The sequence below is a fragment of the Vitis vinifera genome, chromosome 7, assembly GCF_030704535.1.
Source record: "Vitis vinifera cultivar Pinot Noir 40024 chromosome 7, ASM3070453v1".
Taxonomy (NCBI): domain Eukaryota; kingdom Viridiplantae; phylum Streptophyta; class Magnoliopsida; order Vitales; family Vitaceae; genus Vitis; species Vitis vinifera.
Window position 1 is genome coordinate 10,277,168 of NC_081811.1, and position 12,206 is coordinate 10,289,373.

Here is a 12,206-nt window from a genome sequence, read left to right on the forward strand (position 1 = left end):
AATGTGAGGGATATGATAAAAAAATTACCACTAAGTCTAAATATCTTATTATTTTTTCTTTGTTCTTCAATTTTTTTATTTTCTTTTCCTTAAGAAATATGATAAAAAGTTATTAATGATCTTAAACTTACCATACTTCATTTTTTTATCTTATTTTATTTTTCTTCTATTTTTCCTCCATTTTTTTTAATAATCTAAATGAAAATTTAATGAAATGTTTTCTTAAAAGGATTTAATAGACTACTACAAGAAAAATGCGAAACAATGCACTTTTTACATGACAAGAAAGGTAACTTAGGTGGTGTCTGTTTTTTGGTTGAATAGAAAAAACTAAAATATTTGACTTTTTCTATTTAGTTAAAAGTAACCTATTGATATCAACCAACATAATTAAAATAAACTTATTATCAATAAGTTCAATTTAATTATGTTGGTTGATATCAACAAATTACTTTTAGCTAAATAGAAAAACCTAATATTTTGGCTTTTTTTATTAAGTTAAAAAACAAACAACACCTTAATCTAGTCTAAATTGGGTCTTAATTAATTAATCATTTTAATTAGGTTGGTTGATATCAACATGTTACTTTTAACTAAATAGAAAAAGCCAAATATTTTAACTTTTTCTATTCAACAAAAAAAAAAAAAAACACCATTTTAATCTAGTCCAAATTGGGTCTTAATTTATTAATTAATTCAACAATAGTGCAATATTGAGTTAACTTCAAAATTAGATTTTTAGGGAACCAATAATTGTCTTATGGATCTCAATGGTCCCCACTCGAGCTCATATACCTTGATGACACAATTTATGAGGATTGGTTGGTTCTTATTTCACTTGTGTGCAAGAGGGTGTTTTGGTAATCATGTAAGGCTACATGGGGTAAGTGAGCAATATCTCTAGATTGAGCTAATTGATTAATTGGAGCCCTATTACATTAATTAATCCATTAGCAATGTTTTTAGGCTAAATTAAGCAACTCAAGCCTATGTTAGACTTAAGCTCAATAAGAAGCCTATAAATACCCTTATTAGGGGCTTTAGGCTAACCATTCTCTCCCTTGAGTCCAAAGAGAGATCCCTAGCTTCCAACCTAAAGATCTCAACCATCTTGATGCTCAAACTTAAGAAGGAGTCATCAAGTGGAAGATTGTTGAGTTTATGAGATCATATGCAATTTTGGAGTATTCAACATGTTAGGATAGAGCCCTTAAAAGCATGACATGATGGAATAAATTTAGAATTCATTATTTATTTAATGATGTTCCAATGTCACTTTTATCTATCCTTATTCCATGTATTATACTTTATGAGCATTCTTGCCTGCATCTTTTGCATTGTACATGAATTAAGTGTATTAGGAGTTGCATAGAATATTTAAGTTATGGGTTCCTTGCAAATAGATGACTTGTTCACAACCGGTTCATGGGTTTAGGCAATCCATTAGAGGTTATAGTGCACCACTTCCTAATTGGAGGGATGGTTAGTCTTGGTTATCGGGATGGGCTTCTCATGGTGAGTGCACTAGTGTGTATGGTTACACATTGGACAAGACCTATAGTGAGTCATGACTTAAGGCTATCAAGTAGTCATGACCTCACCCAACTACTTCATTTTGTTGTCTCTCAACCTTGAGAGAATATTGAGCTTGTGCTAAAGTTAGCAATTACTTTGACTTACGGGTGAGATCGTAAGTTGATTATATATTCCCTATGGATTAGGTCATTGTTGATGGAAGCCGATAGCAATAGGTATTCTCAATAAAGGCACCATGATATCTCTTGGGATTGAGACAGTGTGACCCCTTGGGTGATCCTAAAGAGGTGTGTTCATGGAAACTATGACCATAGTAGTTCCTTAAGTAGAACTTGACATAGGCTTTTTGAAAACTAAGACATGTTAATTGAACACACAATAGGAGGATCTATAACTCAAGGATAGTAGAGGAGTTTTGAAAGACTGATAACTTTCACCTTGTTAGATTACGGACACCAGTTCATAGGGAGACTGAACACAATGGATAGCAGGTCATAGACCTGAACACTTGGTGTCTCATTGTTATTTACATAGGATATTAGAGTTCGGTTGATTATTTGTAATGGTGTGTTGAATCAACTTTAGAATTAGATTATGATGGAACCAGTATTCCTATGGGTCCCAATGGTTCCTGTTTTGAGCTCATATACCTTGTTGGCATGGGTTATAAGGGTCGGATTGGCTCTACGTTCACTTTTGTGCATAAGGATGTTTTGATAATTGTGCAAGGTTGCATAGGGGTAAGTGAACAAGGTCTCTAGATTGGGTTAATTGATTAATTAGTAAACCCTATTGGGTTAATTAATGAATTAGAACCCATTTTGGGCTAGATTAAGTGACCCAAGCCCATGTGGGCTCAAGTCACTTAAGCCCACTTAGGAACCCCATAAATATCCTATAGGGGTTAGGGTTCCAATAGCTTTTATCTTTCACCATCCAGAGAGATTGAGAGCCTTAGCCTCTATTTTTTCCTCTCCACCGGAAATGTGCCAAGATCAAGGTTTGAGTCATTGGGCAGAAGACTTTGGGTTTACAAGAATTCTATGATTTTGATCCTTATTTTCACCATGTGGATTTGATTCGGGAACATCCAAATCTCAGGTATGGTTTTCGTTAGCACTTTTTGAATCCTTTTAAAGTATAAATGTGTTATTTTTCCGTTGTGCATAGGATTTAGAAAAAGCCTAGGATAGTTATGCATGTTCCTAACCTTTCGGACTTGGAAAACAAAGAGATCCGTTTTTTTCCCATCAACTAGTATTGGAGCCATAGGTTAGTAATCATGCTAGAACCATTCTAGGGTGTGCTAACTTGTTTTTGCAGGATTTTTGTTTATCCCATGGCCCCAGGGATAATTAATGTGCATTTTTTTTTATTATGATCTTATTATAATATGATGATTATAATTGTGATTGTTTTTTTACTGGGGATGTAACAATTACTTGGATTGGTTTTTACTTTTCCTAGATGGGTTATAAGTCTCATAAGAGGCATAGGATTTTTGTTTTTTTTTTTTTTTTGTTTTTGTAAAAATCCTTTATATATATATATATCTTAGACTGATATGTGAACTCCAAATCTTTGGAGTATAGGATTTTGTTGTAAAAATCCACTTTTTTATTTTTTATTTTTATTTTTATCATTCTTTGTAACCTATGGAGAGTATGGAAGCAATCCAAAGCATCACAAAGTGTTTGTGTACATTCCCTTGCTGGAAAAGAGAAAATAAGGCTTCTTGAAGTTTCTTTCATGAGTTCCTATGGTGATTTAAGGGAAAAAAAAAAGAATCTTAGAAGTTTTTGATTTGAGATCCTTGGTAGCATAGTTTCTTCATCTTTAAATTAAAATTGGGATGACTTCTAGTAAGTTTCTTGGAGCAATCCACTATGATTTTGAAGCTTAGGAAGTCATGAATTCAATGCTTCAAACGGATCGCAATTCGGAGTTGAAACAAGGGAGTTATAGCTGATTGAAGCTAGGCTGAGCAGAGAGCATGGCAGCACAATGATGTTGACTTCAACCCAAAATTGGGGCTACCTCCTGTGAATTTTTTAGGGAAAACCATATATGGTTTTGAAGTTTAGGAAGTTAAAAATCCATTACTTCAAATGGATTCCAATTTGGAGTCGAAACGAGGGAGATATGGTTGATTGAAGCAAGACTGCTCAAAGGGCATGCAATTACGGGATTGAGTTCGAGCCAAATTATTTTTGGTTGTTTGGGCTCAATTTTTGGGCCTCTTTTTGTGGCAATTGGGCCCGTTGGATTTTTCTTTTTTCACTAACCATATCTTTGGTAGTAAGGCCATTTTGGTAATTTGGATTTTATCTAAGTTTTAGTTACCAAATTTGCAACAAGATCCCTAAGACCATGTGAATTATTTATTTAATTTCCTTTTATGTCTTTCATGTTTTATTTATTTATTTTTGGCATAAAATATATATTTTTAGTCTTAAGTTAATGAATTTTTGTATTTTTTCCCCTTTTTTTTTAGATAATTTATTAAATTGAAATGTGTTAAGAATTAGGAAAATTTTATTTTAGGTAGAGACAAGTTGGAAAGAAATAAAGAACTTACTTCCTTTTCAAAATTAAGCTCTTAGAGATATTTTTTTTATCAAATAAATCTTTTTAGATTTTAGATCTCCAAGAATCTTTTTATTTCAAGGAAGAAGTTTTATTTTTTCAAGTCTTTATGAAATTAAATCTTTCCTATTTAGCACAAGATTCTAATTTAAAGAAATAAATTATTTTTGGAAACAAATAAAATAAATTAAAATGGTACTTTTGGATTTTCTTAAAAGAATAAATTTTCATGAGTTTTATTTCCACTATTATTTATTTAAGAAATTGGTTGTTGTTATTTGAAATTTCGAATTCCTTTTCGGACTTTCTTTTATTTGGGTTAGGTGGTTCTCTAGGCTCTCTCCCCTAGAGAGAAGGAGAATGACACCTAAATTGATCTTCCAGGCTCTCCCACTCTGAGAGAAGGAGGAAGCCGTTTAGTTTGAAAAGGAAAGTTCAAGGATAAGGAATATGAAAGATATCCTTATTTGGCATAGGAGTCCCAATTCAAGCAATAAATAAAAGTTTTGGAAATTCTCATGATAGATAATTTATTTTAAGATGATTACCAAAATTATCTTAAAGTCTCTCTTCCAAAATATTAAGTGGGAACGAGCCATAGGCAAGCCCATAGCCTCCAAGATCGACCCCATCTTGATTTTGGGCCCATCAGCATTCTAAAGATGGGGTGACCCAAGGAATCAAGGGATATGAACTATCCTTTATGGACAAGACTATATATGTTTGTAGTGGAAGTGGCCAGTCCTAAAGGCGAAACTCTTCACTTGGTAATTGTAGAACCTCCATTTTGTCCCTTTGGTACATGTTTTTAAGTTCATTTCCAGTGCTCCATAGTAGTCTCTTGGTGGCCCATGACTACTCATACAACTTACCTTTTTTTGGCCACCTTGGAGACTTTGTTTGAGGGGTTTATCTGGCTTCCCATTGTGACTCTTAGCAGCCTTAAGTTAGACTTAGGCTTTTCCTTCAAGTTTAGATTAGGTTTCACTTAGGTGCACTTTAGGTTAGACTCATTTAGGCCCACCTAAGCCCACTTAGATTTATATAAGCCCACTAAGTTTGCCCTAGGTCACTTAGGCACTTTTTAACTCACTTTCTTGTATGGTTGCATGGCCCACATAATTTGTACAGTCTGCATGTGTCTGATCTATTTATTTATATATTCACAAATTTACCTATCCTTAAAAAAAAAAAAAAATTTGCATGGGATTGATAGTTTTGCTTTATTTATCTATAATATATATATATTGCAAGATCTCTAACTTATATTTTATTTTATTTTAATTTTTATTTTATTATTTTTGCAAGGAAATCTCAACTATTTATTGACCTCTTACAAAGGCATGTAGACTAAAAGAAGACAAGCAAAAAAATTTTTAGAGGGAAGAAATCAACTTAGATGCATACGTATGAAAGGAAAAGATTCCCCAAAGGAAAAAGAGAGGTATTTTGAATTTCAAAAAAAAGGAAGGGAAATGGAAGAAAGGAAAGTAGATTTTCTTCAACAGATTGAGTTCTTGGAGGCTGATACAAATACGCAAAAGACGGATTTTGGAAATATTGCGGGATGAAGGAGAAGAGAGAAAGGGAAAAGGAAAAAGAATTGGGGTTTGGACGAGTTTTTGGGGAAAAGCACACAGGAATGGGAAATGAGCAATTGTAGCCGAGGCTATCTAGGTATGCTTCTTGTTACTCTTGGAATTCTTACCCATATTCGATTTCTCTGCGTGTTTGTTTTTGAATATTTAATATACTATTGATTGGTGTGGACAGAAAATGCCACAAATTGTTTTGTTGATATTGGTTGCTTACTTGTTTGCCTTGAATTTGTTTATGATCTTCCCCACTAGCCTGAGCCCATTGAAAGATCATGAGATGTGGCTTTATTTGATTTCAATCCTGTATGTTTGTTCTCCCCTTGTTTTCTCTGTTCTCCATTATGCTTGTTTTTGCTCCTTCCTCCTAATTTTTTGGTGACTGTTTTATAAACGTTTCATATGAGTTGAAATTTTGGGAGGATAAAGATGGAGAGGCCCTGTGATAGAAGAAGTTCAAAGGAGACATCAATGAGAAGGAAGTTGATGCCCATCCAATCATAGTATGAAGCTCTCCGTCTCCCCTATTGTTCATGCTATAGTGGCAGGGTTGCACTTGACCTTCCTAAACCTATTGAAGGTTTGAAACATTCAGCTATGTCAGATTTTGTGGTGGTCTATATTATTGAGGAATCTAGGGAGAAAATCACTTCCAAGTGGTCTAGGAAATGAATGCCACAAAGGGAATATTGATACAAAATTGTTTATTGATGGGAATACTCTGCCCTACGTAACGAAATCCAAGAGTGTCATTTAGATTCTGCAATTGCTCTATTGCCATGTGTTTAAATCTGGTGGTGACATCTGCTACTTTTTGGTTGAGTTGTCGGGACAATTATTACTGGAATGAGATGGTTCTCTTAAGCCACCCGTTTGATCCAACCTCATGTTCATTCAATCATTTTAGCCTTTAAAGCTTCTGATGTTGAATTCCGAACCTTACTTTCTGAATTGAGAAATGATGTTGTGGAGTATCTACTTTCAACTCATGTGTGCACCATGCAAGACGATAATTTTAGTCTCAGGTTCAAGAGTAGATGGATGTAGTAGTCCTAGTACCTCCAATGGTGATTTAGGCTCTTCATCAAGTGATTCAGATTTAGACACTTCTTCAGATGGTGAATTAGAAGGTGCTTTCTCAATTTTGGGAATGGCCTTGCTAAAGGTAGTTATTAAGGTCTTATAAAGAGGACTCCTTGCTCCGTATAAGAGAAAGGTCTCGATTCAAGGTAGAAGGAGGCATGGTTTAATCAGTGACCAAGAGGTACCTGGTTTTTGAAATGGCTTGGTCCAGATTTTGCAGCTGTCAGTAGAGATGTTTTGGCCAGAATCGTGTATTTTAAATTATTTGATTGGATTGTGGGAAAGACAATTTGTTTCTCTTATGACAGATAGATTGCACTAGAAGATGGGTGATCCTTTAGAAGCTGTGAATTATGCCATTGACCTCCACAAGAAGATGATTGAAATGTGTTACTGATGTTGAAACATAATGGATATGAGAAAGCCTATCACTGAGACTTTTGGCTTGTCATTTGTTGGTGAACTTATCAAGACTTTCTACCACCTCTCCTATTTCCATGTCTGCATGGCCTTCATTGTTACCAACAGTTCCATGTACTCGGATTCTGGAAGAAGACAGACCAACAACCTGTGGAAAGATAGAGAACACTTCGAGTAACATTAATCGTATCTATTGTTAATGATCTATGGTGTTTGAATGATGGAAATGATGGAATTCCAAAGGTTATAGTCTCCTAACTAGCTATGGAAAATTAATAGGCCATCTGGATGCTGCATAATATGTTAAACAGAATGATAGAAATGAGGCTGGCTGCATTAACAAAAGGAGAGTTCGGAATTATCTATATCAGGGTTTTGAGTGGATATATAGTCTTAAAGCTTTCTTACTATCCCCATTGGAATTACTGATTGTAGAGTTTGCCAACTATCAAGTGACACTTGCAAGGCTGTTGACTAAGCTCAACTAGCAAACAATAAAGCTGGCTGACCTAAGTAGAAAATAACGACTGGGAGTATTGTTATTTAGTTAGAGGTTTGTGATTGATATAAAAGGTGTAGTCTCGGGAAAACAAAACAAGGGCATTCGGTTGTATAGAACAAAGAGCAAGAAATCAAGAGAGCTTTGCAAATCCATAACCATAGGTCTGTTTAGGTTATCTTGTATAGAAAGAAACAGAGGTGAGGAGGGTTCTTGGGGAAAAACTGTAATTTCTTTGTTTTTGATTCTTGTGTAATCTCTGGTTGGCACAATTGAATAAAGGCTTTAGGAAATCAGTGTGGATGTAGATCAAGTTGATTGAACCATAAAAATTCTCTTGTGTTCTTGATCTTGGTTGATTGCGTACCAACTATTTGATTTTATTCCTAAGAGAAGTTCTTGCAAACTGGTTGTTTTTCCTTTTAGTTTCTGCTCTAATAGTCCCTAGTTCAAGGCTGGTTCTTCTTCAATAATTGGTATCAGAGCCTTTGGGTCATAATGGGGACTGCAAAGTTCGATGTAGAAAAGTTTATGGGCAAAAATGATTTCAGGTTATGGAGACTAAAGATGAGGGCATTTTTGGTTCAACAGGGGCTCCAAGATGCCCTACTTAGAGAGAAAAACCTGCCCAGTACCATGCAAGAAAAGCAGAAAATAGAGCTATTGGAGAAAGCTCACAATGCTATCGTTCTTTCTTTAGGTGATACTGTGCTGAGAGAGGTGGCCAAAGCAAAGTCTACAGCTGAGTTGTGGCTTAAGCTTGAGAGCCTATACATGACCAAGTCATTAGCAAATCGATTACATAAGAAAATCAAGTTATATACATTCAAGATGATCCCAGGTATGTCAATTGAAAAACATCTTGATCACTTCAATAAGATAATCTTGGATTTGGAAAATATTGATATTACAGTATCAGATGAAGATAAAGCAATTCTATTACTGACTTCTTTAGATGCATCATATACTAATATGAAAAAGGCCATAATGTATGGGAGAGATAACATGGCCTTTGACGAGGTGCAATCCATTTTGCATGCTAGAGAATTACAAAAACAAGAAGAATCCAAGGAGGAGTCGGGTGAGGGTTTAAACATTAGGGGCAAATATGAAAAACGAGAAAAGAAGGGCAATAATTCAAATTCCAAATCAAAATCCAAGACCAAGAAGTTCAAGTATTTTATTTGTCATAGGGAAAGACACTTCAAGAAGGATTGCTCGGATAGGAGACAAAACACAGTAAAAAAAACCGTGAATGAGGGTGATGCTACTGTGATTTTGGATGGATATGACAGTGTTGAGGTGCTGAATGTGGCAGAGATGGACTCGGGCAAGGAGTGGATACTTGATTCAAGGTGCTCTTTTCACATGTGTCCTATCAAAGCTTGGTTTAAAGACTTTAAAGAAGTTGATGGAGGTCATGTCCTGCTGGGCAATAATAAACATTGCAAGAATCTTGGTACTGGTACCGTCAGGATCAAGCACTATGATGGCATTGAAAGGGTTCTTGAAGATGTCAGGTATATACCCGAGTTAAAAAAGAACCTTATCTCACTTGGAATGCTGGACAAGTCAAGATATACATTCAAGTTAGAACCTAACTCTTTGAGAGTGGCTAGAGGTTCACTTACTGTCATGAAAGGGACAATAAAAATTGGGTTGTATACTCTTATAGGCTAGACTGTGACAAGCAAAGTTTCTACTGTGCTAAAGGAGGATATGGGGACAACCAAGCTATGGCATCAGAGGCTTGGTCACATCAGCCACAGGGGACTACAAGAGTTGGAGAAGCAAGGAGTGCTGGGAAACTACAAGCTGACAAATTTGACTTTTTGTGAACATTGTGTGTTTGGCAAGACTACAAGGGTGAAGTTTGCCAAAGTAGTACATGAAACACAAAACCAGCTGGACTACATACACTCTGACTTGTGGGGACCATCACGGGTATCGTCAATAGGTGGAGCAAGGTACTTCTTAACTCTTATTGATGATTACTCTAGGAAAGTGTGGATTTATTTTCTTAAAAATAAAAGTGAAACCTTCTTAAAGTTCAAAGAGTGGAAAATTCTGGTTGAAACTCAAGTAGGCAGAAAAGTGAAGAAGTTGAGAACGGATAATGGGCTTGAATTCCTATCAAATGATTTTAATTCATTTTGTCAAAAGGAAGACATAGCTGTAGACCCTCAATTTTGTCCCTTTAGCACATGTCTTTAAATTTGTTTTCAGTGCTCCACAGTAGTTCCTTAGTGGCCCATGGCTACTCATACCACTTACCTTTTTTTGAGTCACCTCGGAGACTTTGGTTGAGGGATTATTTGATCCCTTATTGTGACCCTTGGCAGTCCTAACTTAGACTTAGGCTTTTCTTGTTTTTTTTTAGGATAGCTTTTAGATACACTTGACCCATTAGGCACCACCCTAGGCCCACTTAGCCTCATCATAGGCCCGTTTAGGCACACTTGGCCCATTTGGACATTCTTAGCGTGACTTGTATGACTTGCATGGTTACATGGCTTTTGGGCTCGGCTTTTGTTTATTGGTTTATTTTTATTTTATTTTATTTTATTTTATTTTAGTTTTAGTTTTATGATTATCATTCACTTTTTATTAGTTATTCTCCTCTTTATATTATTTTCCTTAACTTATTTATTATTTATTTTTATTTATTTATTTATTTATTTTTACCGTTTCCTAATTTATTTACTTGCTTATTTATTCATTCAATGATTTAACTTAGAAAATTTTCATGTTTTTGCAAGGAAACTTACTATTGGAGTTTAAGGAAGGCGGGACTCTCCTTGGAAGGTTTGGGAGAGGAATTTGAAATTGTGAAGATTGCTTTTGAATTGGAAGATTTAAAAAAGGATAAGGAGAAAAGAAGAGAGAAAATAGGGGATTTTTTCCTTTCGGGAACAGATTTAGGATTTAGGAGGTGATATATATATGTGGAAAAAGCTTTTTTGAGGAGGAGGAGAAGATTCTTTTTGGAGCAGCAGGCATTGGAGGAAAATTTGTCGGGGAAAAGAACAGAGGAAACAAAAAGAGCAATTGCAACCAAGGCTGTCCAGGAAACTTACTATTGGAGTTTAAGGAAGGCGGGACTCTCCTTGGAAGGTTTGGGAGAGGAATTTGAAATTGTGAAGATTGCTTTTGAATTGGAAGATTTAAAAAAGGATAAGGAGAAAAGAAGAGAGAAAATAGGGGATTTTTTCCTTTCGGGAACAGATTTAGGATTTAGGAGGTGATATATATATGTGGAAAAAGCTTTTTTGAGGAGGAGGAGAAGATTCTTTTTGGAGCAGCAGGCATTGGAGGAAAATTTGTCGGGGAAAAGAACAGAGGAAACAAAAAGAGCAATTGCAACCAAGGCTGTCCAGGAAACTTACTATTGGAGTTTAAGGAAGGCGGGACTCTCCTTGGAAGGTTTGGGAGAGGAATTTGAAATTGTGAAGATTGCTTTTGAATTGGAAGATTTAAAAAAGGATAAGGAGAAAAGAAGAGAGAAAATAGGGGATTTTTTCCTTTCGGGAACAGATTTAGGATTTAGGAGGTGATATATATATGTGGAAAAAGCTTTTTTGAGGAGGAGGAGAAGATTCTTTTTGGAGCAGCAGGCATTGGAGGAAAATTTGTCGGGGAAAAGAACAGAGGAAACGAAAAGAGCAATTGCAACCAAGGCTGTCCAGGTATGCACCTCGTTGCTTTTGGAATTCTGACCTATATTTGATTTTTTTTCCACGTGAATATTTAATGGTATTGTTGATTTTGTGTGGACGAAAGGGGCCACAATTTGTTTTGTTGAGATTGGTTGCTTGCTTGTTTACCTTGTTTTGGTTTTGGATGTCATTGATGTCTTCGGAAGCGTATAACTCCATGCCTGAATGTGATCATATTCTGTTCTTCATTTAAATCATATCCTGCATTTGTCCCTCTGTTTTTAGCCCATGGATTAATATCTGAAGTGGGGGCTATCCATGTTTACTGATCAACACCTTCTGCCATTTCCCTCTCCAAGTTTTACTTCAATTTTTTTTTTTTTATCTTTTTTTTTTTATCTTTTATCTATATTCTTTTCCTCGCATGGTGTTCGAGCCTTGCCCTTGTATTTGGGTTACATTGGAATATGACGGAAGAGTCAATATAAGGGATGAGTTTAATGGTGCCGAGTTTTCCGACGAATTTGGGAATGATAGTAAATATGGTGGATGAGTTTTGCACCCGTTTATCACAGAATCATGAGGACCTCTGCTTACTATCTCCGAGTGAATCAGGGGTTAAATTTGAGAAGAAAAACAGAGGAGGATGATTGGAGGCAGGGACCAGTGGCGAGCGATGTATCCAGCTTCGTATTGTCCGTGTGAAGGTTTCAATTTGTCTGTACATGGTGCTGTTCTGAAATACGGGTTCGAGCATGACCCACTTGGTCAAAGTGGTTTGATTTATACATACGCAGGATTGGGTGGTTTGGGCTGCTCGCCATTGGATGT